This window comes from Mus musculus, chromosome 9 (assembly GCF_000001635.26).
Source record: "Mus musculus strain C57BL/6J chromosome 9, GRCm38.p6 C57BL/6J".
Lineage (NCBI taxonomy): Eukaryota > Metazoa > Chordata > Mammalia > Rodentia > Muridae > Mus > Mus musculus.
Window position 1 is genome coordinate 88021191 of NC_000075.6, and position 25914 is coordinate 88047104.

At 38.5% G+C, this 25914-nt stretch overlaps 1 non-coding gene across 1 annotated transcript; it reads right to left on the reverse strand.

The window, feature by feature from the left end:
• Nucleotides 1–229: 229 nt before the first annotated feature.
• On the reverse strand, nucleotides 230–359 carry Gm23176. The gene has a single exon (XR_003948501.1). It is a non-coding gene; the product is annotated as a small nucleolar RNA SNORA17 (small nucleolar RNA).
• Nucleotides 360–25914: the final 25555 nt, after the last annotated feature.

The following is a 25914-nucleotide window of genomic DNA, read 5'->3' on the forward strand; positions in this document are numbered from 1 at the left end:
GACTGAACCCCCAGACTAGGCCCCATGGCAACAGTCTGGTGGTCATCTCAGGCTTACTCCTCACCCAGCCTGTCTAAGTAGCCCCTTGTCGGGGTTATCTGTCTTGGGTTCACTCATGCCCAAGGCCCAAGGTCCCAGGTCCAGTTATTCTAGTCTTTGGCTTGCTCCCCATCCCGGGAGCCCATTCTGGCACCAATCTGGTGGTCATGCAAGCTCACTTTTTTCAGGGGATGTTAAGCTACTAACCATTCAGATGTTCATAGATCAGAACCCTGCATAGACATAGCCTCTCTCCTCTCTGCCACCTACTGATGCACATGTGACACAGCAACCATGCCTACAGTGCTGCTAGGGGCAGATGTAATAGTCATTTTAAACACACAATATAGTAACTGACAGAAGAGCTTGATTTGCTACTGTAAAAGAGTGATTAGATTTTGTATTTGCCTTGAATACAGCCAAAGATTTCTATGATGGAGCCATTTCATATTGCAATTTTAGACCATATCATTTGGTGCTTAGTAAATTATTTTTTCATATATTACTTTTATTTATTTACCAATGGCCACCATGTTCTAGTGTTTGAATCAGGTCCCAAGGTCTTGGCCTATGCCTCTGTTTAACTCCTCCAATACTTATGTCCAGGAGATATGGGAAGGTCTGCAGAAGTGGATTTCGTTCATAGGAACCTTTTTGACCCATTTGGATTTCCCTGTAGCTAGATGCTAGTAGCTCTCAGATCTTTCAATCAAAGCTATTGGGGAAGTCCTACACTTACTGGTGTGTGTGTGTGTGCGTGTGTGTGCGTGTGCGTGTGCGTGTGTGTGCGCGCACATATATATGCATGGTCATATGTAAACTAACAGACAGAAAGATCTCCTTAGACATAAACAATGTACTGCTTCTAAGATCACTCTTCATACAGAATGTGGCCAGTTTTTTTCTCCTTTAGTTCCTCTGTTCTAGTTCTCTATCCATGTATCATCTCCACTCATATTTTTAAAGGTATAAAACTATAATAAGTCCTTATCTCTAATTAGTAGAAGTCACCAATTATTCAATAAATGTGAATTAAGTGGCTTCCAATGCTACATCACATTCCTCTTTACTATAATTTATTTGTTTTTGTTTAAATATTAGCCAGATACACACTTACTACTAAATCTTAGCTCAAATATTGATAGCAGTTGTGTCAGTAGTTATCTGTGCAACTGTAGGTAATTTCTCTCTGGGTCTTAATTTCTTCCTGTTCAAGATACAGAGACTATGATACTGTCATGGGCAGACGTGCCTTGAACTTATATGTTGACATTTTAATTCCCATTACCTCAGAGACGACTTAGAAACAGATCTTTTAAATAATATGAAACCCTTAAGGTGGTACCTGATACATTCTGACTAGTGTTCTAAGAAGATGAGGTGAGGGCTTATGCGTATAAAGACCATGTGAAGTGACAGGCAACTGCAGATCAAGGAGAGCAGTATCAAGAGAAAGCAAGTCTGCAGTACTTTGTTCTTGAACTCCAGGTCCCAAGACCTATGAAAAAATAAATTTCTAGTTTCAACCATGCAGTTTTTATTTTTATGGCAGTCACTTGGCAAATTGTTGTAGATGCAAACTGTGGCTTATGGCGGACCAGCTTTTCCCCCAAGAAAACTAAAAGTATGAAATATTTTGTGGCAACAAAATACACTTTTAGAATGCTTCATCACACATTGACTATCAACAACATTAGCAAACTAAGACCTACAAATAGCTTCTTAAGATTGCTTTTGAAGACTAAGCTGTTCATGTGAAGACCAAACTGCAAGGGTACTTTGATATAGATTTCCATAGTCAACCATACTATATTAGAGTCTAAATCTTTGCTTGAATCCATCCCTGAGGTGGAAGTTAGGAAAGCAATAGGTTTCTTTTATATTTAAGGCCAGCCACTGAAGCAACGGGATCCAGATGCCACCTACAACCTAGTGAGGTTCACATGCCCTGAAATAATGTAGAGACTATATTTAGTTGTTTTCTTAAAAGCTTACCTTTCTTCATTTCCTAGTAGTTCTACTGACATTGTCACAGGAATCTGAACTTTAACAAGTGATTTCTCAGTCATTATATGGCATATCTATTGTAGCCTTCTGAACATTTCAATTTCCCTGGTCTAAAAAGCTGACAAATGTTAAACAAAGGTGAGAAAACTAACTCTAAGACAAAGGCTTATAAATCTAAAGGAATGGGAAGGTGGTCTGGGGAAGGCTGTAAGGGTGGCACCACTTTTTTTTTATTAACTGCTAGACAGGAAATGAGGCTTAAAGTTTTGACTGGACGATGAGGGAGAGAGGAAGAGCGAGTGCGTAGGTGGATTTCAGAAACAACACAGAGAGGTTAAAGGCTGTACACTGAGAAATTGGTTTTAGTGCTAACTCTGTTACCAGTGACAGAAGCCAGTCATCCAACATCCTCTATGGTCACTAATCCATTTTTTAATTCCTGCACCACCTCAATGAAGAACACAGTCTTCCTTACACCCATATTATAACCTTTAAATGACAAACTTAGGATTTGGTGGCCACCCCCAAACCATCTTCACTCATCTTGTTTTCAGACTTCCCCCAGCATCATGGCTACCCATCTCAGGTGGCAAATGCTGTGAGCAACATCAATAATGATGAAATAACTCAACAGTATTTGCATCCTATTCTTACTGTGTGACCCATAGCAAGACAGGAGCTTTCTGTGCAAGGGCGTTCAAAGAAAGTCCATTTGTATTAGGTCACTATGGTAACAGGACTGGCTCTGTTGACTGGTCATTTAATAACTTCCATAGCACTCGACTGCCTTCTAGTGAAATACTTCATTTCATTTGCCCATAATCCATCCCATCTCCTGCCCATCACACCTTTAATAACCTCACGTCACATCCTCATTAATTTTTCTCCCTCTACATCATAGAGCTTTATATTTTAATATTAGAGCCGGTCATCTTGTTAGCTTGATTTATTGTTTTCCTCTTTTGGAAAGTTCGAACTCTGTTTCTATGTACTATAAATAACAAAGCCTGGATTGGATTGAGTAACAAAGCTGTAATTCAGGCTTGGGACTTTGCTGCCATTCCTAAGGCCTCAGCCACACCCCTAGGGATGTGATGTCAGAAGAAGCTGGTGACTGAGTTACAACCCTGCAGTCAATCAAGGCCTTATGCTATTCAAAGTATTTCAATAAATGACAAGTTATTAATGCTTCAAAATGAAAGTCAGGACTACAGGAGATCAGATGTTAGTTTAATGAGGACAGTTATTTCTTTTTCCTGTTTCATTAGGAAGGAGACTTTATTTTTTTTTTCTACACTTTAGAAAAACACATTACAAGTAATAAATTTAAAAATTGGGATATTCAAGATATATTAATTATGGCCATTGTTGCTATTATTTTAAATGTTATATAACATTCCCTATACAACATACTAGTTTTAGTGTACTAAAAAGGTAAAAAGAACAAAAGGAAAGAAGGAAGAAAGAAAAGAGATTGGAGGGAGAGAAGTAGGAAGGGAGGAAAGAGAAGAGGATGGAGAAGGGAGGGAGGAAGGTAGGAAGGAGGGGGGAATACGGAGAGAGGGAGGGGAAACATATTGTTTGGATGCTATCCTAAAGTTTTAATCACCTCATAACTTAATTACTAATTCTAGACACTGTCAAATGGCTGTGGATGTGAAAACTTGGAAAATGACAAAGTGAAAATTAAACAAATTCTGAGACTTGGGATATAAAGTCAAATGAAATCACACATCTAAGTCATTCATGTCACATAAAAACAAGCCACAGGTTTTGTATGTTATAAAATGCTAGATTCCTCAAAAACTGTTATAATACTGTTTTTGAAACTTTAATGGAACCACTCATTTTGTTTTGTCAAACATTTGAATATTTAGGTCTATGGGCACTAGAAAACACTCAGAAATATGACTAATCTGCTGTATTCATAGAAAAAGCTCCCCTGTGAAGCTATCATTATCCTAGGTGGGAGTCCTTAATCAGAGCCCCTTGAGGATCTGCTGAAAGCTGTGTGTCTTTGCCGTAGACAAAGAACAACACCAACATCCAGAAGCTCCCACTCCCCCACCCCGACCTTCTTGAAATTTTAGACATTTCAGAGGATTCATAATGTCAGAGTATGAACATTTGCCCAATGGAGTAAACTCTGTTTTAAAAGCAAAACCCTTCCTCTATTTTCTGTGGAGGTTACATCTCAGCCAGATGGGAGGAGTGTCAGTGCTCTGTTATACAAAAGGACAGGTGCATTAAATTATGTAAGTCAAAAGAACTAAAATGAGATTTGAGATGTTTGACATGATGGATAATGAGACCATGGTAATTGAACATTATATCATGTAAAAATGCATCCAAACTCACAGGGCATCCCATGAAAATGTACAATTACTATCTGTCAATGGAATCATCTAATACTTGAGTTCAAGGCTAGGAATTCTACTTTCCATGAAGAGTTGAACCTTGTTTAGTATGCAATATATTCTAGAAGAAACATATCTCATTTCAAAGCACACAGTGCTTGCTAGACTCTACTGAATGCAACTCCTGATCAATATTACAAACATGTTCTTGATAGGAAAGTTAATATAATCGTATAATAACTAGTATCTTTTATGGCCAGTATTTTTCTCAAATAAATAAAAGAATAATTATTGTTATTTTCATAACAAAACCATACATAATTAAAAGCAGTCTCTTTGTCCTTTGTGTAATCAGAAACTAAATATACTCATTAGTCAATCTAATGTTAGTAATTTAGGTATGTAATTGTTAAAAGGGTGCATAATGTCACATAATGGTTATGCTAACTTATTCTCTCATATTTGTATGCTCAGAGGCAAAGGGATTAGTGGTAAGGCCACAATTACCTTTCTCCAGCTGTTCTTTCAATATCACTGCTCCTCTGTCTCAGCTGTTGGTAAGAATGCCTGGTTTCATTTGATCCCTTTGCTCCACTGTCCTTTTTTGACACACATCCATTTATATCTCAGCAGCATCTTGAAAATGCTTGTGCTGAGAGCGGTTCTTCCCATAACCTTGGTCATGTAGCCTGGGGAGCAGGCCAGGGGCCTTAGGCCCCTCACAGAGAGACCTCGAAGAGGCCATTCCTCTCCTTAGCCAAAATCTCTGTTAACAAACAGACGCCCTTAGCATCTTTTTCTGCTTGTGACTCACAGGACAACAGTACCTGGATTTTTTTTTGTCAAGTTTTTGTACTTCATTCAGGTTTGTATTCATTAGTTTTAGTGGCCACTAGCTGCATCAATCATAAAAGTGAACTAAATTCTCAGTTTAAAACAGCTGGAAGACATTCCTGTGTTAGGAATCTTCCCACCCAGGAAACATCAAAGATAATCCAGGATCACCCTGACTGAGACAAGTCTCAGTCTCTACAACTGAACAAACTCAGTGACTTTCAGGGACATCCAGACTATGTGTGCAAATGACCCCAGGGCATTCTCCTGCTCTTCCATAGTTAAAACCCACCCTGTAAAGAATCTACTTCTATTTAACAAATCAAATGAATGCAGGCACGAAATCCAGACAGCTTGTCTTTGGCTATAAGTTCAAAGGAGCATTACAAATTTACCACAGTTTGAAAATAGCAGCTATTAAGAATAAAAAAATAATCATTTACAGAATCTATCAGAGTTGAATATTTTTGAGTTATTCAAAGATCTTGGAACTTTCTTGAGAAATCTTTTGGAAATTCATTGAGATCGTTATTGAAGCAACAACCATCAGAATATTTTCTTCAATGTGATTTCCTTTGCCCTTTTTGCCATTTCCCATTTGCCTTTTGCCATTCCATTAGCTGGAGTCTAACACTTCACTTTGATCCTGTTATATGTACAATGGCATTGAGTATGTCTCCAAGAAAATTCTAGGTAACACCTATTAAGTCCTATTAGGCTATGTGATCTGGTATTATCACTTCTGAGTGTGTGTGTGTGTGTGTGTGTGTGTGTGTGTGTATGTGTGTTTGTGTATGTGTGTTTGTGTATGTGTGTTTGTGTATGTGTGTTAAAATCAGGATATTAAAGAGACATCTACCGTCTCATGTTCACCACAGGCTTTTTCACAACAGCCAATACACAGAATCAAACCTAAATACAAACCTAAATGCATCAGCAGGTGCACAGGCCAAAAAAAAGTGCTATTATATGCAAATCTTGTTATTTAGCCACAAAAGAACGGAATTCTGTAGTTTGTGATTACATAGATAAAACTAGAAAGCAGTGTAGTAAGTGAACTCAGACACGGGCACAGAGAGACAAATGTCAGGTGTGCTCTTATTGGAAGAAGTGAGTTCCACAGAGGAACAAGGAGAATAATGCTTACCAGAGACTGCAAAACACTTGGGAGAAGAGAGGTTAACATCTGGGTAGACAGAATAGGAGTACCCTGTAGTACAGCAGAATAGATAAGCATGACAACTAGTAATTGTATATTTCAAAATAGCTAGCCGATCAGATTGTTTTCTTTCCTGCTGTTCATTTAACTTCAATACAGTTTTTCTAACAGTTCAGACATACAACAAGATTCATTTTGTTCCAAGTATTGTTTTACAAATATATCTAAATAGTACAAGGTATATTACAATTACTTCAGATCGTTTTTTTATTTACCATTTGACAAAATTTTTAAACATTTTTTTCAGATTTAAAATGACTTTCTAATATCAGCACATCTTTTACCTGCACCAGCCGTGAATACAATCAAAAGTCTTATAAAAGTGTGCCTTTAAAGCTAGAAGAAGGAAATATATCTGAGTCTTAAGATCCATCAGCTATACTCTGATTCCGAATTGACGGATGCAAATTTTTGATATTATATAATCAAAAATAGTATTTTTAAAGCTGAGAACTTAATTTTAACAGTTTATTTTATTGATCATTTTATTCTTTATGTTTCAAATGATATCCCCCTTTGTGATTTCCCCTCCACCAACCTTCCACCCCATTCCCCCTTCCCTTTGCCACGATGAGGGTGGTAAAGCAGATTATCAATGTCTTTTTTTAACTATGGAGAAATTATAAATGTTTGAGATAGCTATACAAATCATCTTAACTTCATCTCTACACACTATTATACACAAATGGAAAGGTTACAATGAATATCATAATTTGTATATTTATTATACGTTGATTAAAGGCTTAAAATTTTAAGTCATTTTTAGCATACTTACTTTATTGAGTATATAAATGTTCCATCTGTGTGTATGTATTCCACGTGCATGCCTGATGCCTCCAGAAGTCAGAGGGCATTGGATTACCTGGAACTGGAGCCATGGGTGTCTGTGAGCCACCATGTAGGTGTAAAGAATCAAACCCTAGTCTGCTGCAAGAGCAATAAGTGCCATCGCTCCAGCTTCCTTTTCAGTCTTAAAAGGAAGCTCTAGGTTAACTCTAACCTACACTTATTTGGCACTGTTCATTAAATCTCACATAGAGTATTTTATGTTATCTCACCAAAGCTTTAAAAATCTAGAAATCTATAATTAGCAATATTCATTTTGTGATACATATAAAAACCTAGAGGCAAGAAATAGAGACTTTTACATTGGCTTGGCATATAGAAAATAGCTTATGATGAAAATTCTTCCATCTTTCTATTCTTTTTTCCATTAATGTTGTTTAACTACACCAGTTTTTCCCATACTCTGAAATAATCCAACTAGAAAACTATATCCATAAAGGTTTTCACCTAAAATTGTATTATGGTGCTGGCTAACTTATTTTGGTTTTCAAAGTATAGTATGCATGTGTCTTTCCAACAATATTCATATTTTCTTTAAGAATAACACAAATAAAATATTAACTGAATTTAATAAATCATAATGTTAATAATAGTGAAGTTATCAGGAAATTAAGGTAAGTCATCAAATACAAAAAATAATAAAAATTCACAAATCATTCTAGATTAAAAACAAATTGGGAACCAGTACCTCTCCAGGAGATACATCCTAAACTTAGAAAGATAGCAGCCAATCATAGATAGCAACTTAAAAACCAGGATTCTGAGGATCAGTTTCCTCAGAAATTGATGAAAGGTAGCAAGAACATTAACACACCCACTTTCTGTCTCAATATTCCTAATCTAAAGCTACTCTCACCGATGACAAAGATAGGGATCTAAATTCATAGTACATATGTTGTCAAATGCGAGCAAGCAAACAAAAGCTCTAAACTAAGATTCTAGTTTAAATGTTCTTTGATGATAGTGCCCTGATGCCCAACAGAGGCAAATGAATGCCTGATCTAGAGGGTATACTTAACACAGAGGACATTCAAAGGTCACATGGGTGTGCCCAATCAGAGGGCATTCCCCAATAAACGAAACAAGTTACTATGAGAATGTGTCAGCAGGAAAAATTCTCTCTATAGTCTAGAGTTATACAAACAAGATTATAGATACAGAAACTATCAGATATAAACGACTAAATATATTTAATAAAAAATGAAAGGAGGAAATCTAACAAGATCACCAAAATTCTATCAAAATTATGTTGCATAAATTCAAAGGTTATATTCTATTGCATTGAATATACATACAAAATGAAAAACTTATTTAATGAGTTATGTAGATTAAAATTAAACTTAAGTAAAGAGAAACATTCATAAACTGGGAGGTAGATCTGAAGAAAACTTATAGAATGTTGAATGACAATGGAAAGATTTTTTTTAAAGAAGCAAGAGAATTCAAAAGACAGAAGTTAGGATTATGAGTTCCAACAGAATGCTGGGGAGATTGATTTTAATAGTCTCATCAATTCCCACTCAGCATAAATAACACATTCATCATTGTGAAATGGTTAGTGACAAAGACAAAGACGCATTACAGACTCAAAGAGAACCAAGAAAGAAGCCTATTGGTACATAAATGCATTTGGAAGCACCCACCAAAAGGTTAGACGGTGGAAGAGCCAGAGAGAAGGATAAACATATACATATATACATATATGACAAACCAAGTGTGGTAATATTAGTGACATAATCTAGCTGACAGGTACACAGTATCCACTGTAATCGGCTTTCCATTTATCTCTGTTTGAAAAAAAAATCATGGTACAATATTAGAAAAAAATAAAGAGTGAAAAAATTACCTGGACAGGAATGACAATCATAAATTCATTTTCATTATCTCAAAAGGATCTAAGAAACCTCAGGTAGTCAGATGACAGCTTCAGAACATGTAAAGGGAATAGCTGGTGGCATAGTGCTTTACCCACAGTGAACCCCCACACAAGCCAGCATTGGAAAGACTAAAACACTTTGGGGGAAAGAGAAAGAATTTGCTGTAGGAAAATGCTCCAGGAAGAAGAAAAACAATCTTTGTTTTATCTATGATAGACATCATGAAAAAAAAAATCAGGATCGCACTGTGCTACAGCAGTTAGATAAGCTGTGCTCTGATCCTGAGTCTAAGAGACACCAGCAGTTCACTAGCAAGCCCTGTGGTTCAGATTTAGAAAGACATTTGGAAGCAAAGCCCAGAAGAGACACTGAAATTGATGACTTCAACAGAGTGGGGGAGACAATGCCAGATGGTAGAAATTTCAGCAGAAATTCTGTTGATTTTATGTGTCATTTAAAAACTGTGGTTCTGTAATTAAAAAACAAATCACGCAGTCCCAGAGACAGCAAAGGACTTGAGAAGCACTTGAGAAGCATGGTGAAGAGGGAGCGCCTCTTGTCCTGGCCTTGTAGGGATGTGCCCTGTGTAATCGGATCAGGAGCGGCAGCTGTATTTTAGCTGTAGGGATACAGCTGGTGGTGATACTTTAAACCCATGAATTGTGATCAGTCTCAGCAGTGGCAGTGAGAGTGGCCACAGTTAGGATGCTCATGTCATGATGAGGATGTGGTTGTTGAAATGGGACGCAGAGCATCATGGGACACTGAGACCAGAAATGATGCTGGATGAGTTGATGAAAGAAGAGGCTGCTTTGAACAAAAGACAGGCACAAACCACACCTGGCCACGCAACACCCCCAGATCAAGAGTCACGTTGAGGGCTAAGGGATGAGGAGTCAGAGACGGTACAAGAAGCAGAACGGCATATCAACATGGATTTGTTAAAGTTTTCTCCTAAGTAATTTTTTTTATCATTTTATAAGCTGCAGAGGAGAATCATTTTCAAACCTTTTGTTGTAGTCACAAAGTTTTATGGCATGAAAACCCTTCTGTGATTTCTATCAAAATTGAGTAGCTCCAACTGAGGTTGCAATTCTAGCTGTGAATTTTGAAATTTTGAACAGGACCAACCCAGATGTCTTCCTTTCTGTTCAAAACGGTGTATTATTTCCTGTTTAAATGAAGTCTCAGTGCCTGGTAACTAATTCCTTTGCTGATCTTTCTGCTTTCCTACCACTGCCTACTAAAATTTTACAAACTCAAAATTTTGAAAGTGATCCAAGTTTTTAACTAGGTCCAACATTTTATTTTCTTTCCTTTTTTTCTTTTCTTTTTTATTCTTCTCTCATATATTACATCACAACCACAGTTTCCCTTCCCCCACCCAGTCTATCCCTTTCACCTCCCCTTAGAAAAGAGCAGTCCTCCCAGGGACATCAACCAAACCCTGCCTAACAAGCTACAATAAGACCAGGCGCATACCGGCACATCAAGTCTGGACAAGGCAACCCATAAGAGGAAAAGAGTTCTGTAAGTAGAAAAAAGAGTCAGGAACACCCCCCTCTCCCATTGTTAGGGTCCCATCAAGAACACCAAGCTATGCACCTATAACATGTATACAGAGGACCTGGATCAGACTCCTACAAGCTCCCTGATTTCTGTGAGCCCCATAAGTCATATCATTGTGGTCATAGTCAGTTGATTCTGTGGGCTGTGTTCTTGTGGTGTCACTGACCCTCTGGTTCCTCGGATCCTTTCTCTCCCTCTCTGAGCTTTGCCTACTGTTTGGCTGTGGGACTCTATACTTGCTACCATCGGTTACTGAATGAAGTCTCTGGTCTCTTTGATGACTATTCTACTAGGCTCAGATCTCAGAACACTCTGCAGGCAGGACAAATATAGGTCAAAGGTTCTGTGGCCAGGTTGGGGTCCTAATTCCTTCACTTCCTGGTTGCAGAAGATGGGCAGTTCAGGCGCCATGCTCCCCATTACTGTGAGTCTTTGCTAGTGTAGTGTTACTCTCATAGATTCTGTGGAGTTTCCATTGCAAATCTTAAATGGCCAAAACCACTTAAAGAAAAGTTGAACATCCTTAGCCATCAGGGAAATACAAATCAAAACTACTTTTGAGATTCCATCTTATACCTGTCAGAATGGCTAAGATCAAAACTACAAATGAAAACCCATGCTGACTAGGATGTGGAGCTAGGAGAACACCTCTCCACTGATGGTGGGAGTACAACTTATATAACCACTTTGGAAGTCAATGTGGCAGTTGCTGAAAAAAAAAGGGAATTTATCTACCTCAATACCCAGCTATACCACTCCTAGGCATATACACTCCATCATACCACAATGACTATGTTATTAGCAGATTTATTTTTAATAACCAGAAACTAGAAACAACCTATGTGTCCCTTAACTGAAGAATGGATGGAGAAAATGTGGTACATTTATACAATGGAGTATGACTTAGCTATTGAAAAAAAAACAACATCATGAAATTTGCAGATAAATATATGGAACTTAAAAAGTCATCCTGAGTGAGGCAACCTAGACCCACAAAGACAAACCTAAGTACTCACCTATAAGTAGACATGAGCTGTAAACTAAAAGACAATCATGCTACACTCAACAGACACAGAAAGACTAAGTATCAAGGAGAGATTGAGGGCAGATGCAAGGATCTCCTGGGAAGGGGAAATAGAACAGGTTTCATGAGTGGAATGGGAGCAGGTGGGGTTGGAAACAGGATGGATAGAGTAGGGGGCAGGGAGGAAGAAATACTGGGATAATGACTGATTTGTGGGGGCATTTTGAGAGTGGTGTGGAAACATTTTATTTTATTAATGGAATAAAAACATCCAGATGTAGACCATTTATTTAAATGATATACCATCCCTTTGAATTGCCATGTAGCCAATTTCTAATTATCTCCAATATTGATGACTAGATAGAGCAGATTTAATTAAATCTTACTGGTGATGAAGAAAGTTCACTTTCATTACACTTTACCTAACTTCAAAGTTTTCAGCCAGCACCTAAAGGGAATAATAGTTCAGATTTCTTCTACTTTCATTTATCTTTCCTTTGCCCCAACAAGAGTTCTAATGAGTGACCATAGTTAGGCTATAAGGAAAGGAGATCCGGGGCTGGGAACATATCTCAAAGCCTGTGTTTCACCAGAGCCTGGTGACATGTGCTTATAATCCCAGAACGGGGGAAGTAGCAACAGGTGTGTCAGTGGAGCACTCCAATCAGCCAGCAGAACCTAGCTGGCAAGTCCCAAGTCAATGAGAAACTCCATCTCAAAAAACAAGATGGGCAGTGTCCAAGTAATAACACCCAGGTTTGACCTCAGTCCTTCACATGCATGTGCAAACAGTTACATGTGCACTTACACACAAGTGCACACAAGCATGCAGAATACACATGGAGAGAGAGAGAGAGAGAGAGAGAGAGAGAGAGAGAGAGAGAGAGAATCTCATAGCCCTTGTGGTGATTTGGTGATTTAAACATGCCTGGCCCATGGAAAGTTCCATTTTTAGGAGGTATGGTCTTATTGAAGGAGGTGTCTCCTTGTTGGAGGAAGTTTGTCACTATGTAGATGGGCTTTGAGGTCTCCTACTGCTCAAGCTCCAACCAGTGTGAAAGAGATCCTCTTCCTGGCTGCTTGTGGAAGACAGTCACCTCCTGGTTTCCTTCAGATCAAGATATAGAACTCTCATCTCCTTTAGCACCAAGCATTCTGCATGACGCCATGCTTGTACCATGATGATAATGGACTGAACTTCTGAAACTCTAAGCCAACTCCAATTGAACACTGTCCTTTCTAAGAGTTGCCTTGGTCATGCTGCCTCTTCACAGCAGTGGAAACCCTAACTAAGACAATCACCTCTGGATATTACTTCTTGAGGTGATCAGTTATCCCACTATTGCCCCCTTCAATAATATGTCTTTCATATTAGCATTCTCACTCTTTTTTTTCTTTTTATGTTTACAAACCATTTCTCTTCAAGACTCATTTTCCTGAATTCTTTACTGTACAGAAGAAATGTAAATTCCACAGAAATAAATATGGGCTCCTGAGAAATGCTGAGGACACTCAAGGGTCTTAGCTTTTCCTGCCTCCTAAAACAGAAGCTACCACAGTTCCTCTTCCTTCTTGTACCAGGAAAGAGAACCCAACTTTGCTGTATATTATCCATGGGGCAGACAGTTTTGAGTGTTATAGATCTGTCCTTCATTCAGACATGCTTTCATCTAAATGCAATATGATTTATCATAACGTTCTTATGGATGTCCAAGGAATTAGGTTCTGTTCTGCTGTTGAGTGGTGGATTCAAGCTCTCAGTGTTTCTACAACAAAATGCTTCAGAACCCAAGGTATAGCATCCTATTGTGCTCTGTTAATTACCACGCTACTCTATTATTTGCTGTTGAGTTTCCCATATCAAACTCCATTTATGAAGGAAGTATAAAAATTATACAACATCAAAATTTTAGTTATGAAACTAAATAGAAGGAAAGTATAATTTTAGTATTTTAATGGATGCTACATCAATTCAATTTCATATTAAATATTTAAACAGAATTTCAGAGAATATAAAAGTATAAGTAATATTTTACATTTACTTTTTGTTAAGAATGGAAGCTTTTGTTCTCTATTCCCCACAAAATTTCTACTAGGATGACAGAAAATCATTTGTTTGCTTATTTTAAATGACAAATCTATGGCACTAAAGGAATGGAGAAGATAGAATCAATATTCTAGATTCTAGAGCAGAAAAAAAATGGTGAAATAGACAGCATGTGTATAGAGGAAAGACGCTAACAAATAGAAGGAAAAAGTTGAAAGAAATAAGATTTGTGGAGTGCTGGAGAGATGGCTCAGCAGTTAAGAGCACTAACTCCTCTTCCAGAGATCCTGAGTTCAATTCCCAGCAACCTCATGGTAGCTCATAACCATCTATAATGGGATCTGATGCCCACTTCTGGTCTGTCTGAGGAGAGCAATGGTGTATTCATATACGTACAGATAAATAAATAAATCTATTGAAAGAAAGAAAGAAAGAAAGAAAGAAAGAAAGAAAGAAAGAAAGAAAGAAAGAAAGAAAGAAAAGAATGAGACAGACAGACTTGTGGCAGCACAGGGCCTTGGGAAGCAGGAACATATATAGCTGTCTTTTGCTGCTTTGTGTTTCTTTTGCTTCCCACCCTTTACCCCCCCCCAGTTTCACCCCCTGTCACTACATAGGAGAGAAAGAAGAATAGAGGGAGGGAGGGAGGTATTTATTTTCCTCTTTTTTCTTTGAGCATGACTACTAACAAGTGGCAACCAGCTCCCTTAAATGGCCAACTACCAACCCACAACCCACCTCATCTTTCAGGGCCTTAGCATTTATATAACTTCTGAAAAGTCCTCAGAATTCCAAATGCCACACAATCACAGAAACTATCTGCCACTGGCAAAACCATGCTCCTGCTAGAGCATGAGGCAAGTCATAGTCAGCTGCTGTGGACACTCTGAAACTGCATCATATCCCTGGGATTAAAATTAAAACATATTCTTATAACATTTCTGTGTTTTTTAAACCAAAATTCCAAAATTGCTACTACAGGAAGAAGAAATACTAATTAAGAAATACTTGTGGATACCATGAGAGCTTCCCTGTCTTCTCTAGTACCAAGAGCCAAGTGACTGTTCTTCCTTACCATGACCTCTATCATCCAGGGAAGGTAAAACAGACCTCTTAGCTGAGAAACAACCACAGAAAGAGGCCTAGTGAGACTAACAGTGTCAGATCACTCATGTCCTCAGCTCACAGTTGGCTTCAGCTCCATATAAGAACTTAAACATTACTTCTGTCATGCTCCACCCTCAGACATGGGCAGAAAAACAGGTGTCTTCATTTGTCAGTGTTTCTGAGGCAAGGAAAACATTTGAGACGAGATAGAAAACTGAACACATAGCTTAATGCTTATCAATCATGTGCAAGGCCCTGGGTTTGATCCTCAGCACAATCGAAGGAAGGGAGGGAAGGGAGGGAAGGGAGGGAAGGGAGGGAGGGAGGGAGGGAGGGAGGGAGGGAGGGAGGGAGGGAGGGAGGGAGGGAGGGAGGGAGGGAGGGAAACACGTGGGGCCAAAAATACAGGAAAATAAAAATTTCTTAAAAGCTATTGCTAACTAAGCTGGGCATAGAGACACAAGCCTGCCATTCCAGCACTGTGGAGGTTGGGATGCAGGAAGATCAGAAGTTCAAGGCCATCCTCACCTATACAATAAAATCAAGAACTGTGAGGGACTTGAGACTTTGTCTCAAAAGAAGGCAAAATAAAGGCTAAATAATGTACTTTCACAAAAAAAAATGTACTTTCACATAGAACCTTCTGAAAGATGAGCTAATGTATCAAGGAAACGAGAATAATAAAATCTAAATGAATTATATTAGGAAGGTAAAGGGAGAGACAGTCTCCCCCATGTTGGGGGGTGGTTATAGTAATTGAGGAATGAGTGCAGGTCAAAAAGGAGCAAAGAAATATGTAAAAATACTATTGGAAAAATGTTATAGTCATAGTATGCTATACAAAAATATAAGATACATGAAAAAATCTGCTATCAATTGAAAATAATTGCTCTTTGGGGGAAGAAACAAGGGTGCATTAAAAGAACTACATTCTATTATTGATAGGAGAATGGCTGTTGGTAAAAGCAAAACCCAGACCAAAAGAAGATTAAACATCATCAGTCTTTGAATGCAGATGCATAGGAGGCTGAGGGAAAGGATGCCTTCCAACCAACCTAACAATTCAGAGGCCCTGTCTCAACTGAGAAATGAAAATAAGGTCTGGGGCACTTACCTAGCATGCACAAGGCCAAGATTTGATCTTCAGTACTGAGAAAGAAAGGAGAAAAGTAAAAGAAAATTTTGGTTCTGGATTCATATATTATCATATATTACCAGAGGAGTCTGACACTGAATGTTTCGAGTGACTTCACTTAGGATCCACATGAGAAGCTGTGTGGATTCGCCATCATTCGTGGCTGGATAAGATGACAAAGGGACTCATTAGCAAGCAACCTTAGGGTGAAATGTTTATTTTATTTATACTCATGATATCCCCACCAAATCTTGATTGGTTAGTCTTTGTGGGATACACTTAGAGGTGAAATATACTGGCTTTTAATACCGTGGCTTTACCAGCAAGAATGAAATGTTAACCCCTCTGCTTTTGAAATTAGAGCCATGAAAGGAAACCCGCTCTGCATCCTCATCTCCGGGGCACCACAGAGAGTGGGGGAATGTTTCCAGGTAAAAATGGCGGAACGGAATCCCTCAGGCAACAATAAAACATTTTACAAATGGATGTGGTATGAGTTTTGAATTCCTGTCCACATTATAAAGGTGGAAAAAACTGTTGAGTCACACACTTGTGCTTGCTGCACTAGTTTATTTTGGCAAATGTCCCCTAGATGAGCAGTAGTGCGAACCATGGCAGTCGACATACAGAAGATCCACCACTTTAAAAGGGGGGAGGGGGAGGGAATGGCAGAGACAAGCTCTAAGAGTCAAGGCCCTGCTGCAGTTTAGATCTGTAGTATCCCCAAAGGCAGGAGTGTCAAATCCCCTGCCACTGTTGGGAGGTAATAAAAACTGTAAGAGACGGGGTCTGGTGGGAAGTTTATGATCACTGGGATCATGGTCTACTCTTATGTCCATTTCCTGACCACCACAAGATGAGCATTTCCCACTGCCATGCACTCCACTATGTTGCCCTGCCTCATCTCCGGCCAAGAAGCAATGGGTCTGCCAAAAATGGACTGGAGTCTCCAGAACTACGAGAAGAAATAAATCACCTTTAAAGACTATTTCTCAATAATTATGTGAGAATTTCACAAAGCATATTTTGATCATATTCACCTCACACACAAACCCTAGATCTTCATAGATCGGTTTTCTGCCTCTCCACCACCACCCAACTTCATATCCAATTATTCCAATGCTGAATGTCACTCCTGGATACAGAGGCATCCACTGGAGAATGATTAGCCTACAAGGAGCCATAACCTTTACAAAACTGACTCTCCATCTCCAAGAAGCATCCACTGTAAAAAGCTCCCTAGTTGAGTCTTGCTACTACTTCATGCTAGTATGTTGAGTGGTTTAGTCTTGTGCAGGACTTATGCAGCCAACCACTCATGAGTTCATGAGTACAGCCATCCTTTCATGTCCCAATGGCATGTTTTACTCTGGTCCTTCCTGACCTCTCTTCTAACTTTGAAAATCTTTCCATCCTCTCTTCCTGATGGTCAATGAGTTTTCAGGGTGGGTGATGTTATATGCCTCATCTCTCCTCTTTCTAAGCTGTTTTGGTCAGTTTTATATTGCTTCAACAAAATACCTGGGAAAAGTAAACTTAAAAGAAAAAAAGATGAAAAAAGATGTTTCATGGTTTCATGGGTTTTAATCCATGGTTTCTTGACACAAGTGCCTTGTGCTTGTGCCAAGTAAGAATACCTTGGAATGCAGAAACATGCTTGTTGGTAGATACCTGTCTATCTCATTGTGTTGGGAGAGAAAGGGCGAAGGAAGGAAGGGGAAAGAAGAGAAAGAAGGGGAAGCAACAAGAGGAGGACAGAATCCTACCATATTCTCTCTTTCTCTCAACACAAAACAGTAAACACCTTTATTACAGGAGCTATGAATGGTGACTTATTTGCCTTTCCCGGCTTTAGTATTCCTGAGAACTCCAGTTCCTTGCCTTCTAGCACATAACCATATGCTCTGCCACACTGGCCTGATCTTGAGGCAATAAAGGAAGGAGCTTGCCCTGCTGGAACTGCTCCTCCAGAAGACTGCTGATTTTAGCATTGTTTTTCTTTTCATGATAGTTCTTTTGAATTTTCTTTGATTATTTTTTTATTTAAACATCTCTTCCTCCTCAGGAGTCAGCTTGGCCTCCCTCCTTGTAGTCCAAGAGTAGGGCATAGTGGGACACTGTTGGTTTGGTGTGCTGTCAGGAAACACAAAACAGTTCATCAGGGTCTTGGTGCAGACCAGCTTGTTAACAGATACATTGCAGACATCAATGATCTTTGTTTGCAGGTATAACACTCAGAGTCCCAGGAAGTCTCTCACATCCAATCTCAGGGCAATGTACTTCTTATTGCTTCCTTGAACTTGGACTGTGAATGTATACAACGATGGTCAATCTTGGTGTTGTTAGCAGGTCATCTCAGCTCATACTTCCATCTCTTGCAGTAGGGCTTTCTCTTATCCCCAATCTTGCAGCACTTCTGCTGGTGGTCCCAAAGGATGTTCAACACTTGGTGCTGGCTGGAAAGAACTCCCAGTACTCTCTTTAGGAACATGCCTCCAATGACTGAACTTCCTCCTGGTAGGCCCCACCTCCTAAAAAGCAATACCAACACCTGACACCACCACAGGCTGACAACCAAGCCTTCAGCATGGGGGCTTTGTGGGACTTCCATAAAGTTGTCCTCTGACCACCACACAGGTATTACAGAGCATATATGTGTGCTCTCACACACACCATAATAATAATAAATAATGAAAGAGTCAGAGCCTTCTATTGAGTCATTGAAGTCAGGAAGCAGTCAGTCACCCTCACAAATTAGTGGTCCCTAAGAAAGAGGTGTGCTTTCACTTTCTGCCATTTGGGAGCAGGCCCTCTTCAGACACCAATCTGCTGGAATCTTTCTCTTGTATTTCTCCTCCTGCAGAATTGAAACCTATAGACACCTACTGTAAATTATCTGTTGAAGGCAGTTTGTTTTACCTGCCTGAAAGGATTACAACAGTAAGACCAAAAATCTCCAAGTGAACAATAAATTTAACTGGATAAAAAGATAACCTAAAAATTTCCATCAGTGAGAACTCTTAATTGACACAGATATTTGTGGGCTAGGTGTCAAAGGGAGAAAAAAATCAATAACAACCAACTATTTGGTGACCATCAATCCTGCCTGTATCCCAGGCATTGCACAAAGATTGTATCTGTTCTTGCAGAGTCATCACAGCACACTCCACAGAAGGATGTGTTGCACACTCCCAAGGTCCATCATCAGTACTATCAAGTGCCAGGGTCCCAAACAGTGGACACACTGGGTGCTTCCTTGCAAGGGCTTTGAGAGCATAAGCCACCACTTGTATAGCTACAGGTGCAAAGGTAGGACCTGTTAGAAACGATGCTCTCTTTACTGGATGTTAACTTTGCAATCTGCTGTTTAGAAGAAAGCAAAGCACACCTGGAGAGCAGGAGATAGAATGTGATGCCATGATCCTCCATCCTCTGGAGGGGGGAGGAGGAACAGAGACCTCTTGTCTCGAGAGTCTGTGGGTTGAACATGGACGCATGGTCAAGGAAGATATTGGAACTCTAAAAAGCTCAGTGTGCCTGACCATATGCTAAGTATGTTAATTCTCCAGGGAGCTTATAGTCAGGATATCCAACGGCTTTGGTTCTAGGGCAGAAACACTACTTACTTGTCAAGTTAAAAACCGTATTTCCCACGGTGTTTGGATGGTTTTACCTGTTCTGGGTAATGTCTATTACGCAGCATGGTACATGGTAAGTAAATCTACCTCATGGCTGTATCATTACATTTCTCTGCTGCCATGTGGAGCCAGCGGAGGATGTGGTGTCAGTGCAAAGAATGAAATGTTAGTCGGGCTTGCAAAAGAAGTGGGGCACTCTCTAAATCAGGACGCAGCCTGAGGCATATTTCCTGCATTCAAAAACCTAACTTTTGCTTTCAGATATATTATCCTGAGACAACATATGTCTCCCATATTGTACAAGTTAACATATAATTTCTGTTTGACCACTGTTTCCAAAATTTCCCTCTTTTTTACTGTGAACCTGGTGTGTGTGCGCATGCTTACTTCACCTTGAAAAACAGCACCATATAATTAATAAGAGATGTTTTAAGTCCTGTTTGCCCACATTTAATGACAGTGTTATACTCTAGCCTAACAGATTTACCAATGTAATTAAAAAGGTGGTTTACAGATATATTAAATTATAAATGGATAATATCTGATATGTCAATATCTTAGACACTAAGCTTAAGTTAATTAATCTCGGTAAATACCCTTTAATTTTACCACAACCTTGGAAATACAAATTTAGCTCTGTAATAAAATTGCTCCAATATTACAGAAGAAGGAAGCAAACCAGAGTTAAGCCACTTAGCCAAAGTCACACTGTGAAGAAATGACAATATTGGAATATTCAGGAAGCATAGCCTTTGACTCAGAAACCCCTTCAGTCCTTGGGTTTCAACTGCTGCACCTTTACCATAGCCTCTCCTGGCTTCTCCTCTGGGAGACTCCACCCCTGCCACACACAGCCAAACCTCAGATGCTCTCCGTGACTCTTTCATGCCTTTCAGACCCGGTATCGCATGGGAAAATCTTACACACTATTTCTGTTCTGCTGAGAGCCTTAGCTCCCCACTGGATCACAGCTGTATGCTGACCCTCACGGAATACATCCCACAATGGTTTCCCTCAGTGATACTGTTCTTTTAATCACAGCCAGTACTTCAACATGATCAGAAACCACAGATTTTTTTATTTTGTTTTGAGATTATAATACATGCACAGTTTTTCCCTTCCTTTCTTCCTTCCAAAACTAGCTATATATATATCCCTCCTAGCTTTCTTTCAAATCCACCGTTTCTTTTTTTCATTAATTGTTGTTATATACGTATGTGTGTGTGTACCTATCTATTTCTAAATACATAAGTACAACTCTTCAGTCTATACAGTGTTGCTTGCATGTATGTTTTCAGGACTGACACATTTGGTGCTATGATAATCAATCGGTGTGCACTTCACAGGGGAAGACTATATCTACCACTTTCAGCATTCCTTAGTTGCTAGCACTTCTGGCATAGGGATGAGACTGCATGGGCTTTTCTGCATTTACTCTGGCATATCTATTTCTCATTTTCCTTGTTCATCTCATGTTCAGGCAATCATGTTGGTGAGATTTCATAGCTGTAGTTTCTGACATTCCTAAAAGACACAAACTCACAGCAACCCCTCCCCCTCTATGCCCTGATTCTTACAGTCTTCCTGCCCCTTCTTCTGCAATGATCCCTGAGCCTAGGTACAGGAATTATATTGTAGATGGATGCATTGGTACTGAGTTCCACAATTCTGTGTTTTGATTGGTTGTGGTTTTCTGCAATGCTCTGTGTCTTTCGCAAAGAGGACTTTACTTGATGAAGAATGATAATCACACTTATCTGTGAATAAAGGACAACTTCTTAGGATGTAGTTAGAGATTTTGATAGTTTAATAAAGTGGTAGTTGTAGATTCTCTTCCAATATCCCTGACTTCTCTAGCCTGAGTAATTGGCTACATTACTCTTAGTGAGAAGCTCTCAAGCCCAATTTAGAGAGCTATTGGTTATTGCCAATATATGTGTGCCACTACTGCCCACTAAGGTTAGCATGACATACTGGACCTTATTGTGTTTAATATGAGTCATACCTGGGTAGAACTGTTTGTTTCTTCTCTCCTTTGGAAGCTTGCATGGAGCCTTCTGGTAAAAGCTAGTCCTCGGGCAAGAGGCTTACAAACTAGTTCCATATCAGGGGCTTCTGGGTCTCTGTTTAACTCTGTGGTGTCTTCAGCAATAAAGGGATTACTTGGTTAATACTTTGCACCTCTGAAGGACAATGTAGGGCAATAGCAATAGCCTTTATTATTTTGAGAGACTCTTGGCAAACTGACAAGCAAACTCAGAAGATGGTTTCTTGTGTCTAGTGTTAGAATTTTTATTAGATGGCCTTTGGCTTGTGAAGGAAGCAGTGATTGTCAGTGCAGATAGAAATTTTTCATTTAAATTATGTGTTTATGTATTTATACGCATATTTACAAGAGCTATGGGTTTTCTTGAGTGGATAGTATGATCCCTTATAACTTTTCAAACATGCGCTGTTATTTTACCTCCTCTCCTTCTGTATTTACCCCTCCCCCTCCCCAATTAGAGAACTGTATTTTTTCCATTTTCTTCATCAGATCACCCTCTCCTTCCCCTCTCCTGATCCCCCCTCAATAGAGAAGAAGAGACGGATAGAGAGAAAAAGGAGGATTCACCATAAGGTGAGAGACCAGGAGTCACCATGAGAACACACATGGAGCAGACGGACCCAGATCAATACTAAACTGAAAGTATCTCAGGAATTTTGCCTGGTAAGTAGCTAGATTAGCTTAGAGGATTAGAATAAATATCTGCTCAGTTATCGCGCAGATATTGTTAAATATCTAATAAATCAAATAGTCCTGTCTCAATTATTTGGGAGCTCGTCAAGTTAGTTAGATTGCCTTCTACTCATTCTTCCACAGGAATTCTTATGCAAAGAGAAGATAATATCTTAGAATGGATTTTTTTAGCACATAAACAGAATAAAAAATTAAAGACCTATATGGAAAAGGTTTCTGCCAGGCATGGTGGTGCACGCCTTTAATCCCAGCACTCAGGAGGCAGAGGCAGGAGAATTTATGAGTTCGAGGCCAGCCTGGTCTACAAAGTAAGGTTCAGGACAGCCAGGGCTACACAGAGAAACACTGTCTCAAAAAACAAAACAAAACAAAACAAAAAAACAAAAAACAAAAAAAAAAAAAAGAAAAGGTTTTTGGATTGATTCTGGAATGGAATATGCGACTTTATCAATTAACAGGGGCAGATCCAGCAGAGATTATGTATGGTACCTTTCACTAATGCTGAGATTGCATCATTGTGGGTAGAAAATGGAGACTGGCAAAGAGCTTCCAATACTTTTATGGAAGAAATTAACAACAAAAATCCAAAATGCAAGTGACTTTAATCTATAAAAATACCTAAACGGATTCTCCCTCATATAATAAAATGAACCCCAATTTCTAGAGCCACTGAATTTTATACTGATGAAAATAAATTAGGAAAAACAGGCTACATGTTAAAAAAAAAAAACAAATAAAATGGCTCAGAGTCCTCAGGATTCAGTTCAAAGATCATAGTTATATGTAGTTCTTATGATATTAAATTTTCCAGAATCTCTTAATATGGTAACTAACTCTCAATATGCAGAAGAGGTTGTTTTGCATATAGAAACTGCTGGGCTTATTCAGGATGATTCCAAGTTAACTTCACTATTTATTTAACTACAATAAGTAATCAGAACTAGAAATCATCCATTGTATATAACACATATCAGAACTCATCCAAATCTACCAGACCTTCTAGCACAAGGTGAAGATGAAATTTATCCACTATTAGTAGGAAATGTGCTAGAAATTTCAGAATTTCATAAAATACACCATGTTAACAGCAAAGGTTTAAAAAGATTTTTTTCCTAATCATTTAGCGACAAGCCAAGAAAATTATAAGAACATGTTCTACTTGTACTTTATATAACGAAACACCATTACCGGTAGGTACCAAAAGGTACCCAAAGAAATGAAATTTGGCAAACAGATGCCTTTTGTTTGGCAAAGTTTGGAAAATAAAAGTATATGCACTATACCATAGATACATATCCAGAATTTGAATGGGCAACTGTTTTTAAGTTCTGAAAAAGCTGACTCAGTGGTTTTACATTTATTAGAAATTATGATAATTAGGGGAATTCCTGTACAAATTAAGACTGGCAATGCTCCAACATCTCTCTCTAGTAAAATGAAATCATTATTTACCTATTACAATATAAAGCATATAACAGGTATACCACACAACCATAGTGGACTAGCAGTTGTCGAGAGATCCACCTGTACTTTAAAAGAGACACTTAAGAAACAAAAAGAGTAACGAAGACTCTCAGAGATAAATTACATAGTACTTTATTGGCTTTAAATTTTTTTGAATACTAATGAACAGAAAAAACAAAAGCTGCTGAGAGACATTGGATTATTTAAAAAGAAAAAATAAAAAAAGAACAAAGCAAAACAAACAAGCAAAAAAACCTGCTGAACTAAACCATCATATTTATAAGGATGCCCTAAGCTCAGAATGGAAGACAGGAAATAGGTTATGGTAAGAAAGAGGCTTTGTTTTTTGTTTGTTTGTTTGTTTGTTTGTTTTTCTACAGAAGAAAAACTGTGAATTCCATCCAAATTGATAAAAATCAGATTTGACCTCCTGAAGATCTTGGCTGTAGACAGGAAGAAAGAACTTATGAAGAAAAACAAAACAGGCAAAATATACACTGATCCCTGTACATGGGAACAGTTCTAAGACTGACTGAGATGTGAGATTTCTCCAGCCAAGACTTCAACTATTCATAGCCAATAAATCTTGCTGGCTAGAGAGTCCTCATGTCTTACTATTATATGTCATCCTTTTACATGGCATGGATAGAAAATTATATTAAAGTTTGGTTATACAATCCAATCTAACATAAAAAAAGGTCAAATGCCTATGTACTCAAAGAGCAGAGAATCAACTTTGTCTGAATTATTCATACTGCACATTCCATGCGTATATTATTACAGAAGTATATATTACATATGAGAGTTTATATGTTTGCAGAATAAAAGGACCAATAGAAGACAAGTAGCCCAGGTGGTCCTACCTCAGACTGCCTCAATGTTGTTCCCTCAAATATCTGCATCCAGGACAATTTCCATATAACTGGCTAGATCACTCAGCATCACAGACTGTTCCAGTAAAGACTTCAGTTAAGCCCTGCACTTCCTCAGCATGCAGACACTGGAAAGCAAATGCTATAACTCACTTTATTAAAACTGACCAACGTCCCATTTTTAGGGTGCCTCCAAAAGGAAAACAATGCCCCAAATCATCAGGGGACAATTTTAAGAGAATAATACCCCCATTCCCAAGAGATGGGATGAATGGCTTTTAGTCGTTCGATGAATGATGCGTATTTATTGTCATTTAAGTGGGGAGGATGTTAATGGTCTTGGTCAAGGAAGAAACAAAATGAGGGAAGTTAGATTTAGGGATTTCTCTTTCTTTTTCTTTTCATTATCCTTCTTTCTCTGCTATCTAGTGTAAGGAAGGGAGGAGGGGGAATGGATGAAAAGTAAATGGAGGGATATAGGAATTAGAAGACAAAAGGGTAGATTATTGAATCTGCTCTTAATCCAAAGAACGTCAACAAAACAAAGATTTTATATTGGTTTATATCTTTATAAAAATATATATATCTGATACAAATTAAGGTTATATTTGGTTACACTGGTATAGAACTTTGTATATTGATAGAGATTTAGGATTACATTTTGCTATAACATACTATACCTATGTAATTCATTTAAATGTGCAATAGAAACTTCTAGTCCTTGAAAGCTGCTGCTGTTACAAACTGTTGAGGATATTTAAGAAACCCAAGTTAACAGGTAATCAATCAAGTTTATGGTCACATTAGACACTAGTTTAGTTAATTACAAAAATATTATTCCTAGGTTGAGCAAATAGTAAATAGCTAGAATAAAGCAATGTTTGCTATTTAGATAGATAGATAGATAGATAGATAGATAGATAGATAGATAGATAGATAGATAGATAGATTGATAGTCTTCAAAATCTCAGAGATCCACAGAATATGGCATTTAATGATGTCCTATTATTAAAAAGCTTTTTTGACAATGAGACAGGTCTGCTCCTGGAAGTAATTCCATTTTACTTCAAAGATGATGAGCATCAAAGAACCTCAATAAGGAGTTTGCTTCATATGAGACAAAGTAGCCACTGGGCAAG